The sequence below is a fragment of the Pseudorca crassidens genome, chromosome 11, assembly GCF_039906515.1.
Source record: "Pseudorca crassidens isolate mPseCra1 chromosome 11, mPseCra1.hap1, whole genome shotgun sequence".
Lineage (NCBI taxonomy): Eukaryota > Metazoa > Chordata > Mammalia > Artiodactyla > Delphinidae > Pseudorca > Pseudorca crassidens.
The window spans coordinates 5,883,962-5,906,571 of record NC_090306.1 but is presented as its reverse complement, the minus strand read 5'-3'; the positions used below and the strand labels follow the sequence as shown (position 1 = coordinate 5,906,571).

Below are 22,610 nucleotides of genomic sequence, written 5' to 3'. Positions count from 1 at the left end.
ACTGGAAGGGGAAAATCTGGGTAAGCCCCTGAGTCAGAGATCACATGAAGGCAGTGAGGCCTTCCAGGCTGTGTGGTGATGGAGTGGGAGAACTTTTCCTCCCTTCCCTCAGGGCATCCTGTTTCTGGAAAAACCCCTGCCCTGGCTGAGGGTTCACTCTGGCTCTTGTGCCCCACCTGGTGGTAAGATTTGAACACAGGGCTAGGGACCTGAGGACTGGCCACACTCGTCTTCCTGGGCCCGGTCTTGCTTCCAGCTATGGGAGGCGGCTGGAGAACCCACTCTCATGGGCCACTAAGGCCTCCCAGCTGCCACACTGGTGGCCATTTCTCCTTGCCATGACCCTGCTGAACAGCCCTTCTTTCTGGACACCTCTCCCTTGCTGTCCCTGGGGTTGTACCACCCACCTTGGTTCACTCCCTTCCCTTCTAGAAACGTCTTTGCTGCGCCTCTTACTAAGCTCAAATGTCACTACTCCGTGAAGCCTTGAACACTCGGTCTTTTCCTCCACGGATTACCTTGTTTGGATCTCTCCTGTGTGACTCACTGGGCTTCATCGTAATCTCTCCTGTGTACACGTTTTGGAGGCGAGCTCCTCTAAATACACGTGCATTTGGTTAGTTTCTATGTTCTCCAAGCATCCAGTCCCTTGCTGGCCCATAGGAGCCGTCTGCAAACTTGTGAAAAAACTGCCAGGGAGTGGGTCTTCCTCAGGCATGGCTCCTCTGTCCTCTGCTCCCCTCTTTCCCTGGACGTGCATCCCCACTTGTTCCTCCCACCATTTTTCTTTTGCGCTTAAATTCATCATGATATCTGAGGGCCTGTAGAGCATTTCCCTAACCCTAATGTCCCCGCAAATATGCCCACATCCTAACCCCCCAAATCCGTGAAGATACTACCTTCCATGGCAAAAGGGATTTTGCACGTGTGATTACGTTACGATCTTGAGATGGGGAGGCTATCGTGGCATGTACTTATGGGCCCAGTGTAATCCCACGAGTCCTTAGAAGAAGGGGCAGGAGCGTCAGAGCCAGAGAGGGAGACGTGGAGGCGCAGGCCGAGATGGGAAGGACACAGGGCCGCAAGCCAAGGAATGCAGGCAGCTCCAGAGGCGGCAAGGAAGCAGATTCTCCCCTCGAGCTGCCAGAGGGAGCAAATGTCATCCTGCCGACTCATTTGGGCTTCTGACCTGCAGAATTGTAAAGTCATGTGTGCTGATTTTAAGCCACTAAATTTGTGGTAATTTGTCACAGAGTCAATAGTATACGAATAGGCATCTCAAAATAAACATCAAGATCAGACTTCATAATCTCCGAGGGGCTCCCTACACAAGAAGCCGCCTGCCCTTCTCCTTGCCCACACCCTCCGGTCAGCCCCGAACCCTCCTCTCACCTGGGATCCCTCTGCTCCTGCTGGTCCCACACCTGGTCACTGAATGTGCTTCCTGCTTCCTTGTACTGTTCCCGTCACCGGTAGGAGGTGCCACTGAGGCTGTCCGACTTCAAAATGAAGAAGCAAAGCCCAAGGCAGGAGAGACTGATTTATTTTGTTTCTTATTTTTTTCTCTGTTCAAATGACAGGGTATTATTGGATTGTTGGTGTCTTTCAAAAATTTTTTATCTTTTTCAAGGAAGTTTATTTATTTATTTATTTATTAACTGAAATATAGTTGATTTACAGTGTTGTGTTAGTTTCCCAGGTAGGTTATCACAAAATATTGAGGAGAGTTCCCTGTGCTCTACAGTAGATCCTTGTTGGTTATCTGTGTTATATATAGTAGTATGTATATGTTAATCCCAACCTCCTAGTTTATCCCTCCCCACCCAAGAGAGAGGGATTTAGAGAGAGAAGCAGACCTCAGGGCTTCTGAGTCCAGCTCCGTGTTGATAGCTCAGCTTTCTCTCCACCTGCTCCACCCAAGATGGGGCCATGTCCTCGAAGCCCTTCCTCAGTCCCAACAACTGTCCCATCCTCCTACCCGCGTTCCTGTCATTCACTCATCCAGTCTGCACGCATCGCTGGACCGACTACCTTGCCACGTCACTGGGCTTGGGCTGCCTTGGGCCGCCCTACCCCCACCATAACTTCTTTTCAGTGTGTTGAACGCACGCGTAGTCCTTGTGGAGACCACCCACGCAGAGTATGGAGTTTATGAAGATTTCACGGAGAACTGGATGAGGGGTGACAGCTTGCATGCCAGAGAACACCATTCTCAAAATGCTTTCTGGATCTTTCTTCAAACTTCCATTCTGTGCAGCCACGCCTGCCTGGTCTCCTGCACCCCTGCCCAGCCCCTGCCAGCCTCTGGCCCTCGCCCTCCGCTTCATGGGGAGCAACGTAGCTCTCACTCGGCATTTCCGGTCTGCATCCTCCACTTCCCACTACCCCAGCTCAGCAAAACAAATCATATTTCTCAGGATCTGTCCACTTCAGGAGATTGGGTGGGGGGTGACGAAGAGTTGTAAGTAACTAATATTTTTTTTATTAATTAATTTATTTTTGGCAGCGTTGGGTCTTCGTTTCTGTGCGAGGGCTTTCTCTAGTTGCGGCGAGCGGGGGCCGCTCTTCATCGCGGTGTGCGGGCCTCTCACTATCGCGGCTTCTCTTGTTGCGGAGCACAGGCTCCAGACGCGCAGGCTCAGTAGTTGTGACTCACGGGCCCAGTTGCTCCGCGTCATGTGGGATCCTCCCAGACCAGGGCTCGAACCCGTGTCCCCTGCATTGGCAGGCAGATTCTCAACCACTGCGCCACCAGGGAAGCCCCAGTGACTAATATTTAATATCGTCTTTTTGTCGTAACTCCTAAAGCTTTGCTTCGCGCATTTTTCCTGCTCGAAAACCTCTTGGGCTCCACTTACTGCTAAATTGTTTGCCATCACACTTATCACCTTCTAACAGAGGAAAGAATTTTCTTAGTATGTGTTTTGTTTATAATCTGCCTCCTTCCGCAGGAACGTAAACTCCTCCAGAGCAGGGACTGTGACTGTCTTGTTCTCAGAAGTATCCCAAGGGCCTTGCACAGTACCCGACACACAGCAGGTGCACAGTAAATATTTTCTGAATGTATGAAAGGCTCGTGTCCTAATTCTAAGCTCATCATAAAGGCCCTCTGCTCTCTTGTCACAACCTATAGTATTTACAATTCTGTTCCCTCTCTTGGGACACCGCATGCACACCCACACCTATGGCTGGGTTCCCACCGCCTCTTCCCTCTGCCCCAGTCCCTGGCCCATCCTTTTCTCTTCTCCCCCATAAGCAGCCCCCATCTTTGAGGCCAGCTCGGCCCCTGCGTTTCCCGAATCCTCGATCATCCCAGTCTGCGCTGGCCCTCCCTCTCAGCGCTCCTGTAGCAGTTGCTTTCTGAGTCACCTGCTAGACTCTGATCAGACGTTGTCCCGGATGGTAATTTCATGTGTGTGTCCCGGATGGTAATTTCATGTGTGTGTCCCGGGTGGTAATTTCATGTGTGTGTCCCGGGTGGTAATTTCATGTGTGTGTCCCGGGTGGTAATTTCATGTGTGTGTCCTGGGTGGTAATTTCATGTGTGTGTCCCGGGTGGTAATTTCATGTGTGTGTCCCGGATGGTAATTTCATGTGTGTGTCCCGGATGGTAATTTCATGTGTGTGTCCCGGGTGGTAATTTCATGTGTGTGTCCCGGGTGGTAATTTCATGTGTGTGTTTTTGTTTTTGGCTGAGCCGCAAGGCATGCGGATCTTAGTTCCCCGACCAGGGATCGAACCCTTGCCCCCTGCAGTGGAAGCACGGAGTCCTAACCTCTCAACTGCTAGGGAATTCCCAGTAATTTCATGTTTCATGCATCTTTTTTAAAAAATGTCCCCCAGTAGATGATCAGCTCCTGTAGTACCCACAGTAGGAGCCCAAAGAACGAACACTGGGATGGGCACAATTGCTATGTGGAAACCCGTTTAATCCTCAAACGGCCCTCTGAGGTTGAGAGTCTTACTATGTCCATTTCACACATGGGGAAATGGAGGCCACATGAATTCACTTGCTGGGAAGCAACGGAGCCGGGATTTGAGCCCAGGGGATCTGGCTCCAGGACCCGGGTGCTGAACTACCTCTGCACGGCGTAAATGGCTGTGTTAACATGGGTGCTCTGTCTTTCTTGTCCTTTGTTTGTGGAGGTGGGTGAAGGGACTGCAGGTGACACCCGAGGGGTTGTGCCATCTTGAAGGTACCCCCCCCGCAAGCTGAGCGTCTGAGTCTTTGGGGCCGAAGACAGGTGGAGAGTTTGCGTCTTGGTCCTGCCTTTGCTGGAGCCTGTCCTTCTGAGGCTCCCTTTTCACAGCTGCGGAGCCGGGAGGGTGACTGCTTTTCCTCCACCACGGGGAATGGGGATGGCTGCTGACCTCTGTTCTGGGTGATGGTTCTAGATTCCCGGGGGCGGGGGGGGGATTAGAGGCTGGACACAGGGCTCCTCCTAGATGAGCTGTGTGTGTGCGTGCGTGTGTGCGTGCGTGTGTGTGTGTGTGTGTGTGTGTGTGTGTAGCAGACCTGGGATCTTTGTGTGTGTGTGTTCAGGCACATATGGGCAGGTGAAATATAGTTAAGATGAGCATGAATGTAAGAAGCTGTGGCTGGCGTCCCCCTGGGGCCTGTGGGAAGGGTTCAGAAAGAGGGGACATCACCGTGGAGTATTGCAGAGAGATGGAGTTTGGACCCCGTAGTGGGGCACAGGAGGCCCCGGTAAGCCGGCTTCTGCTGATGCCCATCACCGTTTCCCCCCTTCTGGCAACTTACATGCTTTAGCCATTTTGTACTGCTCTTTTTGTCTTTTTTCCTTCTCTCTCTTTCTTACTAACTCTTTTATTTTGGAATAATTTCAGGTTTACAGAAAAGTTGCAAAGATGGTACAGCTTCCCCCCAATGTCAACATCTGAAAAAAAAGTGATTTGTCAAAACTAAGTACAGTACTATTAACTAAGCTGCAGATGTTATTCAGATTTCACCTGTTTTTCCACTAATGTCCTCTTCCTGTCCCAGAGTCCAATCCAAGATCCCACATTGATTTAGCACTTTGAATTCGTTTTAATTCTCTGAACGCCCTGGGCTCATTCCCGCCTCTCTTCCTTTGACTCTGTCATTCTCTTTGTCTACGGTAAATTTCCTATTCCCAGCAAACTCCTATTCATCCTGCAGCAACCCCTCTTTCAGTCAGGGATAATATGGGGAGTGGGGCTTTGGGATCTGGCTGTTAGCAATATTAAGTGGGGAGAATTTCCACTGCTCCTTCCGTACTCAGGATCTCTTTGACTCTCATTTTTTTTTTTTTTGATAAATTTATTTATTTATTTTTGGCTGTGTTGGGCCTTCATTGCTGCGCGCAGGCTTTCTCTAGTTGCCGCGAGTGGGGCTACTCTTCGTTGCAGTGCATGGGCTTCTCATTGCGGTGGCTTCTCTTGTTGCGGAGCGCAGGCTCTAGGCACGTGGGCTTCCAAAATTGTGGCGCATGGGCTCAGTAGTTGTGGCTCGTGGGCCCTAGAGCACAGGCTCAGTAGTTGTGGCGCACGGGCTTAGTTGCTCCGCGGCATGTGGGATCTTCCCGGACCAGGGCTCGAACCTGTGTCCCCTGCCTTGGCAGGCAGATTCTTAACCTCTGCGCCACCAGGGAAGTCCCACTCTCATCTGGTTTTTATGTAACCTTCTTTATGCAAGTCCAAGCACATGCTGGTGCATGCTGTTGCTTACTCCCCGCTCCCCCAGCCATGGTTACTCAAGGTGCTGCGTCTGCAGGTGACCTTCACAGGATCCTGCAGACGGCTGAAGGCAGAGCGGGCACAGAGCTCAGGTCTCTCACGTCTGGGAGTCTCAGCGGCTCCTCTGTCCTTCGTGATTACCCGCCTGCGTGTTCTTCCACTGTCCGGTCTGGGGGTGCTTTGGTGTACCACTAGGCTCGGCTTGGTGGGTGGTGGGTGTCCTGTGGTTTCTCGGCCGGCTGCACATTTAGATAAGGTTGCATCGTCCTTTTATTGATTTATTTATAAAGTCCCCTTTGGGGACTTTCCTCAGGATGCTGCAGCCTAGGCTGGCGCTGGTGTCCCTGCAACCCTTCCACCTACCTCTGCCAAGCAGACCAGGAACCCCCCCAGAATGTTGGACCCCTGGGCTCCCTGACTCCACCCACCTCCGGGGGCTTCGGCGGGGCCCCCCCTCCCCCGCCCCCCTCCTTTCTGCTCCTGAGTCCCCTGCTTGGGATGGTCTTCTTCACCCTCATCCTTTAACTCTCCACGCAGCATTAGATTTGCATTGTCTCCCGAATTTAACTTCTGTGTAGATCATTCATTTACATGATTGAGAAATAAAGATATAATAGTGTAGAGAGGGAAGAGTGTATCTCCTGGAAATTGTTATAGGTTGAGAGAAATTTAGGACTCACCTCAACCCAGTACAGCATGAGGGCCTTGTCTGGGTCCTGATCCAAATGAACCAATTATTAAAAAAAAAAAAAAGTTTGTAGGCAGTTAGGGAAATTTAAATATAAACTAATTATTAGATGATAGTAAGAAACTATTTTTAAGTTTATTAGGTGTGATGATGGAGTTGTGGTATACTTCTGAAAACCCCCTGTCTCTTAGAGCTACATACTGAAGTTTTTAAAGCTAGAGTGATACGATGTGTGGGATTTGCTCTACATTTTCAGTCCTTTCCCAAAAGGTGGGGAGATAAATGAAACTAGAAGGCAAAACGGTGGTAACTGTTGATGCTGGGTGACGGGTAGAAGGATTCACTAGACTATTCTCTCTAGTTTTGTGTGTGTTTGAACACTTCTGTGATAACACAAAATATCACCATCCAGCCTTGTCCCCCATCAGCCTGGTTCTCCTCCAATAACCAATGCTGGTTTTATGTATCCTTTATGCAAATACTAATACATATAATTACTCACTCCTCCCTCCCTCCCCTTTTAAGTACCTTGCTACTGGTGCCTTTGCTTTTTCCCCACTTTATTATAAGTGCTAGGCAGAACAATGGCCCCTGAAACGCCCACACCCTAATCCCTGGAACCTGTGAATGTGTTGAGATGGGGAGGTGACCCTGAATTACCCAGGGGGACCCAGTCTAGTCATGGGGATCTTTAAAATCAGAGTCTTCGCTGGCTGTGGTCAGGGGAAGTGTGAGTAAAGGTCAGAGAGACACGGCAAAGCCGGCTTTGAAGCCGAAGGAAGGGGCCACGTACTGAGGGTTGAGTATGGCCTCCTGAAGCTGGAAAAGGCAAAGAACTGAATTCTCCGCTGGAGCCTCCAGAAGGGAAGGCAGTCCTGCTGACACCTTGATTTTAGCTCACACTTCTGACCTACACAAATGTTATATAAACGTGTGTTTAGGTTTGTGCTAATTTGTTAAGCAGCAATAGGAAACAATTACGTTCTGTCTTGGAGCTATTTCTGTGTCAGGGCAGAGATGGCAGAAGCACCAGCCTGGAGTCTGACAGATCTGGGCTTGAGTCCCAGCTCTGCCACGTTCGCTGTGCAATTTTGGGCGCGTTACATCCCTTCTCTGGGCCTGTCTCCTTGTCTGTAAAAAGGTGATAAAAGCACCTGTCTCACGGGGTGCTCTGAGGGTTAAATCCTACAATGCATCCGAAACATTCAGCACAGTGTCTGGCACATAGTAAATGCTCAAAAAAAAAAAAAAAAAAAGACAGCTGTGAATAACACTATTAACACTATAATTATTAGCGCAAGGCACTTTCCCTGGGTTCTCCAGGCCCCATTGTCCTGTCTTTTGACTCCTTATAAACCTGGGAGGCGGCCCGTAAATTAGCCCTTGTTTCTGCAGCAAACACCCTCTCTTGCCTGGGTCTGGCGTGCTTGCTTCCCTCTGTGTGGGAGCCCTATTTCCCTAGAAGGTACTCAGCAGCCTGAGGACCGGGCTCTGTTCTGACCGCTTGGTGCTGGATATCAGGGTTGCAAACTGCTCGAATGATTGATCCATTAGCAGGCAGCTTCCAGAGATGGTTCCCTTCTTCCCAGACTCAAGGTTCCCTCCTTCCCACACCAAGGACAGGTCAAGGGCAATGTCAGACCCAGGCAGGCTAGGCTCCCGTGCTGCTTCCACATGGCACAGACCCTGAGAGTGATGGGAACCTCCTGGATCGCTCTCACGGTCCCCAGCAGCCAGCTTTTGCACGAGCTTGCCGCTTCCTGAGGCCGGCCACTTACTGTGGGTAGTTCTGGTTATTACAAAGGTTTCCTCCCCGCCTGTGACCCCTGTCCCTGTTCTGCCCTCTGGGGCCACCTGGAAAGGGTCTGCTTCCCTTTCTGCCTTTTAGATGAGTGACGGGTGGCAGAAGGAGTGCAGGCTTGTGGGGCAGAGCCTTGGGGTCCAGTCTCAGCTCTGCCACTGACATGCTGGGTGGCCTTGGGATTATGTGAGTCTTTTGTGAACCCTGTTTTTTTCCTTCCTCCCTTCCTTCCTCCCTTCCTTCCTCCCTTCCTTCCTCCCTTCCTTCCTTCCTTTCTTCCTCTCTCTCTCCCTCCCTCCCTCCCATCCTTCCTTCCTTTCCTTTTTTCTTCCTTCCTCCCTCCCTCCCTCCCTCCCTCCATCCTTCCTTCCTTCCTTTCTTCCTTCCTCCCTTCCTTCCTTCCTTCCTTCCTTTCTTCCTCTCTCTCCCTCCCTCCCTCCCATCCTTCCTTCCTTCCTTCCTTTCCTTTTTTCTTCCTTCCTTCCTTCCTTTCTTCCTCTCCCTCCCTCCCTCCCTCCCTCCCATCCTTCCTTCCTTCCTTCCTTCCTTCCTTCCTGCCTTCCTTCCTTCCTTCCTTCCTCCCTTCCTTCCTTCCCTCCCTCCCTGCAGTGGCAGCACGGAGTCTTAACCCCTGGACCACCAGAGAAGTCCAGAATCCTGTTTTCATAATCTGTCAAAACGGAGCGAAATACCCACCTTTCAGGATCGTTGTGGGACCCTGTGGAAAACACCCCCGTCTAGTGAACACCCAGTAAGTGCTGTGTCCCTTCCCTCCACTCCAGGCCACTCCTGGGCTCCTTAACTGCTCCCTGGGGAGGAGGTTTGGAGGCGGCCCCACCCCTCTCTGCTACTCTGGCAGGGATGGGCCAGCCTCCAGGGTTGGCCAGCAGTAACGCCTGGAGTCTTTCTTCTGCTGCGGGACAGCCTCTGCCTCAGTCCTTCCCTGCCCGACTTCTGCCTTCTCTGGGCTTCGGCTTCCCAGCTGGGAAGAGGAGAGAGGTCTCCTGTTTGGGGGGAGCATCATCCTATCTCACTGCTGAGACGGAGGCCCGGCCAGCCCCTCCCTCGCCTCTTCTCTGGCCTCACTGTGCCTGGGGGCGCGGAAACTCCCCTCTCCTCTGCCACAGTCCCACAGATGCTAGCGCTCCCGCTCGGCATAGAAACACGGCTTATTTTTAGTTCTGGCCCTGGTCCATCACACGGTACCCCTCCCTGCCTGAACTTGTCCAGATCTGTTTAGAACCACAGGAATGCTCTCGGTCAGTGCATTTACATGGGCTCCGCTCCTATTTCTCTCTCTGGTGGCCCCGGTTGCTTGTTCGCAGTCTGTTTCTGCCACAGACACTCTCCAGCGTGCCTCCCAACTCCTTCCCCATCTCCGCTACCCGCCCCTGCCCCTCCCTCCAGAAGAGAGGAACAGTCCCAGGAAAACCCCGAAGCTGGAAGGGACAAAGGAAGGCAGCGGCGTGTCGATGCACACCCGCCCCACGCACGCGTGCACGCGCTGTGTCCTGCTTTCCATGGCACGGGGCTGGCCGTGGCTGGATCAGCTCAGTTCTCCGAGGCAAAGTGGTTAACCGAGGTATTACGACACTTTCCCCCTCAATTTAAATTTATGACGAACAAACAAACAAGCACCCGCTCTGGGGACAAAGAGTCAAAAGCCGGCCCTGACGCAGAGCGGCAGGCTTCTAAGCTGAGGCAGGCGGCGTCTCCCCAGGGCCGGCAGAGAACACTCCTGCGTTCCAAGAGCCTTTAGCAGGAAGCCCACTGTCAGCGTAGCCCCTGCTGGGGATTGTTCCACTTCTGATTCTAGACGGGAAGCTCCTTGCGGACATGGGACATTTTGTTCTCAACTTTTAAAATCTCCAGTTCCTCAGGGTTAAACCCCAATTCCTCAGGGCCTGTGATATGATGCCCATACCTTAACGGTGCATCTGGTCCCCACTCACCCTCCCCCAACACACACACCCTGGACACTAGGTTGTTTCTTTTTTAAAATATATATATATTTATTTATTTTTGGCTGCATTGGGTCTTCGTTGCTGCGCGCGGGCCTTCTCTGGTTGCGGTGAGCGGGGGCTACTCTTCGTTGCAGTGCATGGGCTTCTCATTGCGGTGGCTTCTCTTATTGCGGAGCACAGGCTGTAGGCGCGCAGGCTTCAGTAGTTGCGGTGCGCGGCTTCAGTAGTTGCAGCACGCGGGCTTTATTAATTGTGGCTTGCGGGCTCTAGAGCGCAGGCTCAGTAGTTGTGGCCCATGGGCTCAGTTGCTCCGTGGCATGTGGGATCTTCCTGGACCAGGGCTCGAACCCATGTGGCCTGCATTGGCAGATGGGTTCTTTTTTTTTAGAGTTCTTTTATATATATTTTAAATATACATGTGCAATACATTAAAATATATAGAGATGTGTGAATATATATTTACATATATATATGTAAATAAATAAATACATATATGTATATCTATCTCACAGAGGGCATACATACGCATGCTCTCATGTCTGTGCACATACCCCAACAGGACCCATCTATACGTAAACCAGATGCAGTCCATATCAGGCCAACTCGGACACAAATGAGAGCCCTGACTTAGCAGATTGCAGACTGCAACTGCTTTGGAGCAACCGTTCAGTTTCTTCTACCAAGTGTAAGGCCATTTAGAAATACACTGAGAAGACCTCCTTTGGGTGTGTGGCAGAGCCCAGGGCCCCTCTGGCAGTGCACAGTTTGCCTGAGTAAGGACTGCAGGATTGAGATGTGAAGGAGCTATCAAGGAGGAGGGACTTGTGTTGTTTTGGGTCCTGAAACTAATAAGCAAACTTCCGTAGAATGACTTTAGCTCCAGGAGCAATGCACTAGTGTCAGAATCCTTACTGATCTCAGCTTTAAGCAAATTTCAGGAGGAAGCGAAGAGAAGTGTGTGTTGCTGCCACTCGTCACCATCCAGCTTGACCCAGAGAACCGGGCACAGCTTTTAGGGGTGGATAAGTTCAAAGGTCAATCAGGCAGACTTGTAAGGTAAAAAGAAGTTACTTAAATGGAAGGACTTGAAAGCAACATGAGAGGTGACAGGTACTGGTTTGGGTTTATAAATGTTCCAAGAAGCCAAACCTTGTGTATGGCATCATTTGCAGCGATATCATTAACATTATTAATGATCATCATGACATATTTATAGATACAAAAATAGAGCAAAGCAATTCTAGAAGAGGAGGTGAAAGAGAAGGTGAGGGTCTCTGTGCAGCCCAAATGTCAGCACACTTCAGGAAGCTTCAGAACCAACAAAGACTGAGAGGCACGTATTCCTGCAGTGTAGCCAGCAAGGGGACATGCGTGTCCTCTGCTTCTTCCCCCGTGTGTGACTGTACATTTCCCCAGCTTTCCCCCCTGTAGTACGTATCCACGCACACTTGAAAAGAGTGACAGGTGATCCTTAACCACCGTGCCACCAGGGAAGTCCCTAGGGTGTTGCTTGAAGCTGGTGGGCACGCTGCCCCTCCGACCTGGCCTCCCGCTGCTCCTTCAGCTGATCCGTCTCCCCCACTCCTTCCCTCTCTGGGGCTCGCTCCAAAGGACCCGAACCGGAGATGGCTCCTTGGCTGGAGGCGTGGCACAGCCCTGCCCACTCCATGCATCCCTGTCGTCTCTCCTGCTTTGCTCCCTCTGTTGACTTTATCACCAGCTGACATGGTATATGTTGATGTTTCTGGTCTTTGTCTCCATCCACTTGAATGTGAACTTCACGGGGGCCGTGGCGAGTCCTTACGTTTGCCGCTGTATCTCCAGGGCCTAGATGGCGTCCACGGTGGGTGCTGATACTTATTTGTTGAAAGGGAAGCAAGGGCTCAGTATGTGTGGATGGATGAGTGACTTATAGTGGAAGCCTCTCAGGACAGCTGGGCCCCTGGATAAGGGACCGTCCAGGGAGGGAGAGCTGGGCCCGTGTAGCATCCCCCTACCCAAGAGGGCTGAGTGACCACCTGCTAGCAAAGGCAGGACACACAGAGAGGGGAGGGCTGGTGTGTGTGGGCTCCCCAGAAGGCTGTGTCAGGCGTGGCCAGAGACGAGGGTCCCTGGTCGGCAGCCAGCCCTTGCAGCCCTTCCCTTCCTGTCCAGTGAGTCAGCCAGGCCTGGAAACGTGCTAGGGAAGTGGCGCTCTCAGGAGTGCAGCAGGGCTAAGGGTCAACAAAACAAGAACCTGCTCAACTGCCCTCCCCCTCTGCCCATCAGAAGGAAGCACCCCGCCCGCATCTCCATCGCAGGCTGCTGGGCCCCAGAAAGTGAGAGGACGCATCTCCGGCGTTTCGGCCCCCAGCCTGTGGTCCTCTGTGATGCCCCCGAGGAAACGATGCAAAGCCCCTCCTGCCCGCTGATGCTCGTCTCCTGGTCCCTTGATTTCTGGAGTTCAGGCTAGAAGGGGAGGGCGAGCTGCCTGTGCGGACCCTTCTGCTTCTGGCTTTCTTCAGCTGTTGTCTTGTTTCCCCCTCCCCTTCTCCCCTTCTTGTGGGTCTCATCACACAGATTGTTTCCGGTTCAGTGTCTGTCGCCCCTCTAGACTGCAGGTCCTTTGTGTTCATTTGCTGCTGTGTCCTCAGTGTGTGACACCCTGTTTGTAATTGAACGACTATGTGAATGAAGGAGGAAGGAAGGAATTTTGTCCCCTTGGGCTGGTCAGAGAGGCTTTGACAAATGTAGGTGCTTAATAAGCAGGGGCAGCAGGGTACCCCTCGTGATCACGCCAGCTGGTCCAGACCTCTCCCGTGTGGGGCTGTGTTCTGGAGAAAGTCCTGCTGAGGCAGCCCAGGTAGCCCTGGGGCTCTGGGGACAGGGTAGAGGGCCTGGTGGATAACACTTTTTCCTCAGGTCCACACAACTCACACCTATAGCACTTTCCAGCAATAGAAAGGCCAAGGAGAAAGGCTTCCCATATTATGTAAGGCAGAGCCTGAAACTGGATTGGGAGAGGAAAGTGCGGGGGCTACTGGGGTACATGCCCCTCTTTCTCTTTACTCCTGCCTGCGTGCTTCTCTGTTGTGGGACCAGAAAAAGGCAGGGGGGATGAGAAGGACACAGAAGTCTTCTCCTCATCTTTTATTCATCTATTCAGTGAATATTTATGGGCCGACTATGTGCCTGACAGTGCAGTTGAGCCAAGGACGGAGAGCTGAGTAGACTCAGTCCCCAGCCCCAGGGAGCTCACAGCTGGGCAGGGGGACAGACAGGCAAACGGCCCCAGGACAAGGCCACAGCTGCTCTGGCGGGCTCTATGTAGGGATGCTGTGGGGGCAGAGGAGATACTCTGAGTGTGGGACTTGGTGCAGTCTGCATGGAGGAGGTGCCATCAGAAAAAGGCCTTGAAGGATGAATAGGAGTTCGACAGGTAAAGAAAGGGAGGGGGTGGGGAAGAGAGAGAGTACACTACAAGCCGAGGGAGTAGCAGCTGGCAAGGCGGGAAGTTGGGGACGGGCTCTGTCGGTCTGGGGTAAGGGGCTTGGGCGTCAGGGTGGTGAGAGAGGGGACCGGGGTCGGAGGGAGAAAGTGTGGCCAGAGCACCTGCTACTCCAGGCTGAGAACTTGGGCTTGCTCCCGAGAGTGGCGGGCGGGGGTGAATCTAGGCCTCACCCTGGTGTGCTGGTTATTTTCTGTTTGCCTCCCTCTGCCAACCCTCTCTAACCTGCTCTGACCTTGTACACTGCTTCACCCGGCCTCCTGGACCATCTGTTTGGAGGGCAGGAGGAGACCGACGTTGGGGTATTTATCGTCCGGGATCTCAAATTTCCTTTAAGACTCTCTCCGTCCCCACCCTCTCTCTGCCCTTTTGCTTTGGGTGCGGTTGATCCAGCTCTGTAATTCAGCCTCATTGGCCAAAGCCACGATGGATCACCAAAGCCACAGTGATGAGTTTGGGGAGGGATTTGGGCTCCACCCAGGGCCAGTGAGACTTAAGCTGCGGTTTCTGCGGGAGAGGTAGGGGTTCCTCCCTGATGAGCTTGAACCTGGATGCACAAACCCTGGAACCACGCTCTCCATTTGTCATCACATGTGGCCTGAGGAAGACAGCTGCTGAGAAATGGAGAGAATTCAGTCTTTGAGGTCCCAGGCAGGCTGCCCAGCCTGACCCCTGGACCTTTCAGTTAAGTGAGCTCCTGTTTCCTATTTTGTTTTTGTCGCCCCCCCCCTTTTTTTGGTCACTTGCAGCTGAGAGAGTCCTACATGAAGCAATGGTCATCGTCAAGTTTTGCCTTCCATTCTAGTTCTCTTGGAGATGGTGCCGCAGGTAGAAGGTACCATGGGATTCAGTCAGAACATCACAGCTCTCCACTTAGGCTTCCCCTTCCATCTCGAGCCCGCGTTTGTAAAACAGCACTAACTACGCCTGCCTGCTCTGAAGGAAAAGTGAGAAAAGGAAAGGCATGTAGGGTGGTTTTCAAGCTTTAGTTATTGTTGTTAAGAGTTTACGGTCCTTGAGGGCAGAAACTGAGGTGGTGTTTTTGTTTGTTTTGTCCGTCCCACAGAGACTGCCACAGTCCCTCAAAGAAACTGGAGTTCTGCGAGCATATACTCCCCATACGGTAGATGAAGGCCAGGAGATCACAGAGATGAAGCGTGAAGCCCAGGCAGGCGAAGGCTCGGGAACCCGGTGTGCCGACTCAGCTGAGGACAGCAGTGAAGCCTCTGCTCTGAGGTGAGGAAGAGGCACCAGAGGAGGAGTCTGGCCCCAGGACCAGTTCTGTCACTGACCTGATGGGTGACTTGAGGTCACTTCAGCCCCCGGGCCTCAGTTTCCACATCATTCAAATGGGGCCAAGCCTCACCTGCAGGGATCAGCGGGTTCTGTGTTAAAGAGCACACGTGGCCCCCCAGCGCCCTTGCTGCTTGCCGTGTGGAGCCGCGGAGCCACAGGGCGGCCTGGGGAGTGAGAAAGCTGGGGGGCGGGAGGGCCCTCTGCCCCTCCATCCACCTGGGTTCTTTGATTCCTGGGGTGTGAGGGTTTTTTTTTTTTTTTTTTATGTGGACCGTTTTTAAAGTCGTTATTGAATTTGTTACAATATTGCTTCTGTTTTATGTTTTGGTTTTTTTGGCCGTGAGGCATGGGATATTAGCTCCCCGACCAGGGATCAAGCCCACACCCTCTGCACTGGAAGGCAAAGTCTTAACCACTGGACCGCCAGGGAAGTCCCAGGGTGTGAGGTTTTGCAGACAGGCCTGTTCTCCCCAGGATGGGGCAGGAAGCTGAGACACTGAGGGATTAGAGATTGCTCAAGGCCATGTGGCAGCGTCAGGACTCACGCCCCAGCTGGCCTAGCACAGGCCTCTGCCCACCTGTCTGGACAGCAGGTGCCCCCCAGGGCTGCCCACGGACAGCCGTGCTCCATAAGTTCCGAGGGGTGGGCTCAGGGCCCTGCCGGCCTGGCCGCTCTGAGGTGGCCTTGCTGCGGCCTGGCTGGTGAGGGCGCTGGAGGCCCAGGTTCCCTGCGGTTTCCTCGGGGTGGTGGTGCAGCCAGCGGTCCTGCGAGAGGTGGGGACTCCGAGGGGAGGCGCAGATGCTGTCTGTTTTGCTGGGCCTGGGCCCTGAGTGGCTTTTCCGGCCATTGTGCTCTGGGTCATGAACAGAGACCAGGATGCCTCTGTAGCCTTTGTAGTGGACACAACACCCTGTACTTCCCGGCATGGCAAGGAGGCCCTTGAGTGTGGTCACTTACGGGAGGCCTCCCAGACCTGCCTTCCTCCCCTTCCCCTGGACTCCATCCTCCCCCAGAGGACGTGACCCTCTTCGTGGTGGAGGCCTCTGGCCACTCAGCTCTCCCCATGACGGGCAGCCGTGCGCCCAGATGTCCTTGGGTCCCGGCCACACAACAGATCAACAGCACAGTGAAAATTTTCTGACTTAAGGGCTTTACACACTAATCTTGTGAACAGTTCCACGAAATTGTCGCTGTAGTTACCACTCCTTCCCATTAAAATGAAGGAACCTGAGGCTTAGAGGGGTCCAGTAACCCCCCCAGGACACAGCAGCAGTGAGTGACAGAGCCAGGTCTCAGACCTCACGTGTCTGAGGCTGGAGCCTGTGTTCGTATCCGCCCGCCATTCTGCCCTCTAGTTAAGCCTAGTACTTTGTGTTTTAGAGGTGGGTAAGGATGAAACAGAGCCACTCATTCATAATTCATTTTTTTAAATAATAAACTTTTAATTTTAGAACAATTTTAGATTCACAGAATTACTGCACAGACGTAGTACAGAGAATTCCCGTACACCCAACGCCCAGTTTCCCCTATTATTGATATCTAACATTAATGTGGTACACACGTCACTATTAATGAACCAATATCAATATGTTATTATTAAGTGAGGTCCACAGTTTATTCAGAATTCTTTATTTTTCCCCTAATGTTCCTTTTCCATTACAGGATCCCATCCTGGATCCCACGTTACCTTTAGTCATCCTGTCTCCCTGGGCTTCTCTTGGCTGTGACAGTGTTTCAGACTTGCCTTGTTTTTGATGGCCTTGACAATTGGGAGGAATTTTGCAGAATGTTCCTCAATTGGGATTTGTCTGATGTTTTTCTCATGATTGGGCTGGGGTTATGGGTTTTGGGGAGGAAGATCACAGAGGTCAAGTCCCATGTTCATTACATGTCAAGGGTATGTTCTATCACTATGACCTATGATGTCGGTGTTGACCTTGATCACCTGGCCGAGGCGGTGTTTGTAGCTGTGAAGTTCCTCTTCCTTTCCGGTACTTACAGTACTTGAGTTATGCTTTGGGCACTAGGAGGAGAAGCAGCTGGTGACTCTCCTGGGACTAGGGAGAGGGAGAGAGGGCATAGCAGGGTGATGGCAGGTCTCGTGGAACAGAAAGGGAATTTGCACCTAGCCCGGAGGAGAAGCGGATGGCCTTCCAGGCAGGCTTGTTGCAAGAGAAGAGAGACTAGGTCCAGGATGCGGGCGAGAGCAGCCGCTCAGCCAGGCTCAGCTGTAGGAGGGCGTCTAGGAATTCCCTGGAGAGCCGGGCGAGAGGAGCTTCAGCCCTGGACTCCTGTCTCATTTTCGTGGACTTCATCTCCCAACAAAGTGAGCTGCAATCATCACAGAGACACGCCCACGGAACTGAAAGAAGTCGCTGCTGTTCGTCTGTAAACTCCCCCCTATCTCCCCACTAGACCGCTCTGCCTGAGAGTTCAGGATACGTGCATGTTTCTTATAAATCCTGAAATTATTCTGCGGATCAGCGCCGTTAGATTGCACTATCCTTTGGGGTCGAAAGTGTAAACTTTGCAAGTAAATGTGTAAAATAGACCACAAGTTCCATAACCCTGCTTGGGGCATTTCTTCATTTTATAAAATATATGTACCGGTAATCTCAAAAGATGGAAGTGGCCTGGGCCTTCTTATGTGACCTCAGAGAGACCCTGCATCCTTCAACTTCAGGAGACTGGTGAGGGAAGGGGACTGGGGGGCCAGCTGGACCACGGCAGAGCTGGACTCCGTGGTCAAATCCTGTGTTTACGTGTGTCTGTCTGCTCAGAGTGTGAGCTAAGCGGGTGACACAGAATCTGGATAGTGGATCTGAGAGACTTTGGTCACAATTTTTTTTTTTTGGCTCCGCCATGTGGCTTGTAGGATCTTATTTCCGCGACCAGGGATTGAACCTGCGCCACGGTAGCGACAGCGCGGAGCCCTAACAATTGGGCCGCCAGGGAATTCCCGAGATGCTTTGGTTTGAAGTGGCATCTGTGGTTTTCAGTGCAGCTCCTAGCATCTGTCACTGTGCCTGGCGTTACACAGTCAGAGAGAAATACCTGTGGAGGTCTGGGGGTCTAGGAGGTGCGTGTTCAATGCAAATACCCCTAGGATAGGAAATGACTTTAGTTGTTGGCAACTAACACAGCAGTGGAGGGCCATCAGCTTCTTGAGAAGAGCAAGGTCCTGTGAGAGTGGGACCCAGGACAAAAGTGTGGAGAAGTGCGGAGGGCAGGGGTTCGAGAGCAGGGGTAGGGGAGACACGGTGGGGGGTGGTGGTGGAAGGGAGGCGCCAAGCGCCTTCACAGGCCTGTGGGAAGCGGCCCTGGTGACATCCTGTTTATAGCCGAGTGACCTCAGATGAGTCACCCCCGGGATTCAGTTTCCCCACTTCTGTGTGACATGGGGAAGGTCAGCCGGTCGGGAGGGGACTCTTTTCCTCATCTTCCCGTCACACACTTGGCGCCACCACCGCGGCCGCCATCGGCTAGCGGAATGCGCCGCGCGCAGGAGCGCACGGGGCTCTGGGCTGAGGGCTTGGGATCCATTACACCTGACTTCACTCTCACAACCCTGGGACACGGGTGCTGTTCCCGCCTTGGCTTTACAGATGGGGAAACTGAGCCTTCCAGAAATTGAATAACACACCCAGTGTCACGCGCCAGGGATGCGTGGGTGAAGGGCCTCCGCAGCTGGGTCAATCCTGGTCAGGGGTGCGCACACTTTTTCTACAAAAGGTAACTATTTTAGGCTTTGTGGGTGACATCGAGTCTTCTGTCCTCCTCCTACCTCTCCCTCTTTCTTCATCCGTTTAAAAACATACAAGCCAGGGCTTCCCTGGTGGCACAGTGGTTGAGAGTCCGCCTGCCGATGCAGGGGACACGGGTTCGTGCCCCGGTCCGGGAAGATCCCACATGCCGCGGAGCGGCTGGGCCCGTGAGCCATGGCCGCTGAGCCTGCGCGTCAGGAGCCTGTGCTCCGCAACGGGAGAGGCCACAGCAGTGAGAGGCCCGCGTACCGCAAAAAACAAAACAAAACATACAAACCATTTTCAGCTAGTGAGCTGTACACAAACAGGCTGCTGGCTGGATTTGGCCTTCAGGCCATAGTTTACTGACCCCTGTTAACAGGTAAACAGAGACGCAAGTTGCTGCAGAGTGGCGCCTCTTTCCAGCTTTCCGAGGGGATGTCAAATCCACTCAGAGACCCCGGGCCTGAGAGGGTGGCAGGGTTACCTGTCTGGTCCAGGTGGATGCCGGCTTCTCTGAAGATCTAGTGGGATGTGGGCACCAGGGTCTCTCTGCCCCTCACACCTGTCCATCCATCTGCCCAGCCTCCCCTCTGCTCCCTGCTCACTGGGGCTGGGCCCCTCTTCCTCCTCAGCACCCATCTCGCTTTCTTTTCTCCTGGGGCTTCTGCCCTCGCTTGGGTAAGGCCAGCCGAGAGGATCCACAGATCCATAGATCCACAGCTACTTGTCCCCAAGCCTTTTGCCAGACTGCCTTGGTGGCTGGTGTGGAGTGAGAGGCGCTGAGGCAGAGCGGGGAGAGAAGGCCTGGGGGTGGGGTGCTGCAGCCAGAGGGAGGAATGCCCCAGCCCAGGCAGGAAACTGGGAAACCTCTTTGTTCCTAAGGGGTCTCAGAGTCAAGGAGGTTTGGGAAAGGAAGCTCTGGTGTAAACACAGGCGATGATGTTTGTGTGCAGGGCAGGGGACCAGCCTGTGTGAGCCTGTGCAGAGGCAGCTTGGGAAGCGCTGGGGTCCCTGTTCTGGGCAGCGTAGAAAAGGGTTAAGCCAGGCCCACATGTGGGCTCAAGTCCTGACACCACCATTGACCCACTTTGTGACCTGGTCCGGATCCTCAACCTCTCCTCGTCTATTAAGTGGGAATAGCAATATCCAGCTCAGTAGGTATCCTAAATTTATTTGCAATCCCCCCAATCATTACTCAGAGTACTTCGCAGTCTTTCGAGAGTGTGTGCAGAGCAGTGACAACTGTCAGTTGCTGGACACTCATGTTCCCAGCTGAACAGGGAGTAGCTCAGCCATCTTGCTTCAGCTCAGTCTCTCCTGTTCACAGTCTATTTGGTGCCACGTTTTTCTCACGTTTGTGTTTTCTGTTGGTGATTTCGCTGTTTAAAATGCCCCCCAAGCACAGCGCTGAAGTGCTAAGGTTCCCACGCACAAGAAGGCTGGGACGTGCCTTGTGGAGAAAGTACCTGTGTTACACCAACTTTGTTCAGGCCTGAGCTGTAGTGCTGTTGGCCGTGAGGTCAGTGTTAACGAAGCAACAGTTTATATTAAATAAAGTGTCTTTAGGGAATCACCTGGTGGTCCAGTGGTTGGGACTCCAAGCTTCCACTGCAGGGGGCACGGGTTCGATCCCTGGTCGGGGAACTAGGATCTCGCAAGACGTGTGGCGAGGCCAAAAAAAAAAAGTGTCTTTAAGCAGAAACACACATAAAATAAGCTAACATATTGACTGGATGATGAAAATGTGACCGCTCGTGGGAACCTTGCCCTCCCTGATTCCCCCCCACCCACCCCCGGGAACACTGGTTCAATGTTCTCTAATTCAGTGTCCATAGTGACCTCATAGGACATCACTACCTAGAACGACAAGAATCAACTGTACTCACTCGTTCCATCATCACAACAACTCTTTGGGGCAGAGTCTCATTATCCTCTATATTTTGCTGATGAGGGCATGGCGGCACAGAGAGGTTGCCTAATTTGTCTGAGGTCACACAGGTCTAGGTGGCAGAGTTGGGATCAAAGCCAGGTAGTCCCTTCTGAATTAGGTAAAGCAAGATGCAGAGAACCTCAGGCAGTGCCCGCACATAATGTGTGCTCATCAGGCCTCTGCCATGTGGTACCACTCTGGCCGTGGTGTTGGAGGTCTCTAATGCCCATTCTGCTCTGATTTTCTAGGCTTTGTGATTTCTGCCAGTCCTTGCAAGCCTGCCCAGCACTGTAGGAGTGGGCTAGGTCTGCAGGGTGGGGGGTTATAGCTTCAGGAGTGGAAATTGCGACAGACAGGCTGTGGGTATGGGAGGAAGGATGCTGGGGGGCAAATGTCAAGGGCTCAGGTGGTGTCCCTGAGGAGCCCGGGGGGAAGCCTGCTGTCCCCTCTCATGGTGCCTTCCTCTCTCCCTCCCTCCCTCCTCTCCTCCTTTCCTTCCTCCCTCCTATCCTTCCTTCTTACCTTCCTCCCTCCCTCCCTTCCTTCCTTCCTCCCTCCCTCCCTCCCTCCCTCCCTCCTCTCCTCCTTTCCTTCCTCCCTCCCATCCTTCCTTCCTCCCTCCCTCCCTCCCTTCCTTCCTTCCTTCCTTCCTTCTTTCCTCCCTCCCTCCCTCCCTCCCTTCCTTCCTTCCTCCCTCCCTCCCTCCCTCTTCTCCTTCCTTCTTTTATTTTTTTGAATTTTATTTTATTTATTTATTTAAACAGCAGGTTCTTATTAGTTATCTGTTTTATACATATTACTGTATGCATGTCAATCCCAATCTCCCAGTTCATCCCACCACCCCCACCCCCCTGCCGCTTTCCCCCCTTGGTGTCCATACATTTGTTCTCTACATCTGTGTCTCTATTTCTGCCTTGCAAACCGGCTCATCTGTACCATTTTTCTAGGTTCCACATATATGCATTAATATACGATATTTGTTTTTCTCTTTCTGACTTAATTCACTCCGTATGACAGTCTCTAGATCCATCCATGTCTCTACAAGTGACCCAATTTCATTCCTTTTTATGGCTGAGTAATATTCCATTGTATATATGTGCCACATCTTCTTTATCCATTCTTCTGTCGATGGACACTTAGGTTGCTTCCATGTCCTGGCTACTGTAAAGAGAGCTGCAGTGAACATTGTGGTACATGACTCTTTTTGTTGTTGTTGTTTTTTAACATCTTTATTGGAGTATAATTGCTTTACAATGGTGTGTTAGTTTCTGCTTTATAACAAAGTGAATCAGCTATACGTATACATATATCCCCATATCTCCTCCCTCTTGCGTCTCCCTCCCACCCTCCCTATCCCACCCCTCTAGGTGGTCACAAAGCACCGAGATGATCTCCCTGTGCTATGCGGCTGCTTCCCACTAGCTATCGATTTTACGTTTGGTAGTGCATATATGTCCATGCCACTCTCTCACTTCGTCACAGCTTACCCTTCCCCCTCCCCGTGTTCTCAAGTCCATTCTCTACGTCTGCATCTTTATTCCTGTGCTGCCCCTAGGTTCTTCAGAAACTTTTTTTTTTAGATTCCATATATCTGTGTTAGCATACGGTATTTGTTTTTGTCTTTCTGACTTACTTCACTCTGTATGACAGACTCTAGGTCCCTCCACCTCACTACAAATAACTCAATTTCGTTTCTTTTTATGGCTGAGTAATATTCCATTGTATAAATGTGCCACATCTTCTTCATCCATTCATCTGTCGATGGACTCTTACGTTGCTTCCATGTCCTGGCTATTGTAAATAGAGCTGCAATGAACATTGTGGTACATGACTTTTTTTGAATTATGGTTTTCTCAGGGTATATGCCCAGTAGTGGGACTGCTGGGTCATATGGTAATTCTATTTTTAGTTTTTTAAGGAACCTCCATACTGTTCTCCATAGTGGCTGTATCAACTTACATTCCCACCAACAGTGCAAG

The 22,610-nt window shown here is 52.1% G+C and overlaps 1 protein-coding gene across 6 annotated transcripts in view; it reads left to right on the top strand.

Annotated features, from left to right (window-relative positions):
• VWF (von Willebrand factor) overlaps window positions 1-22,610 on the top strand; it is a 197,711-nt gene that overhangs the window by 4,322 nt on the left and 170,779 nt on the right. For 3 of the 6 annotated variants that reach the window (XM_067695485.1, XM_067695486.1, XM_067695491.1), the window contains exons 2-3: window positions 8,817-8,958; window positions 14,725-14,894. The gene's annotated coding sequence lies outside the window, so the exon portion shown is untranslated. Of the gene's footprint in view, window positions 1-8,816; window positions 8,959-14,601; window positions 14,621-14,724; window positions 14,895-22,610 lie in introns of those variants that run through there. The other 3 variants (XM_067695488.1, XM_067695489.1, XM_067695487.1) reach the window with 2 other exon arrangements.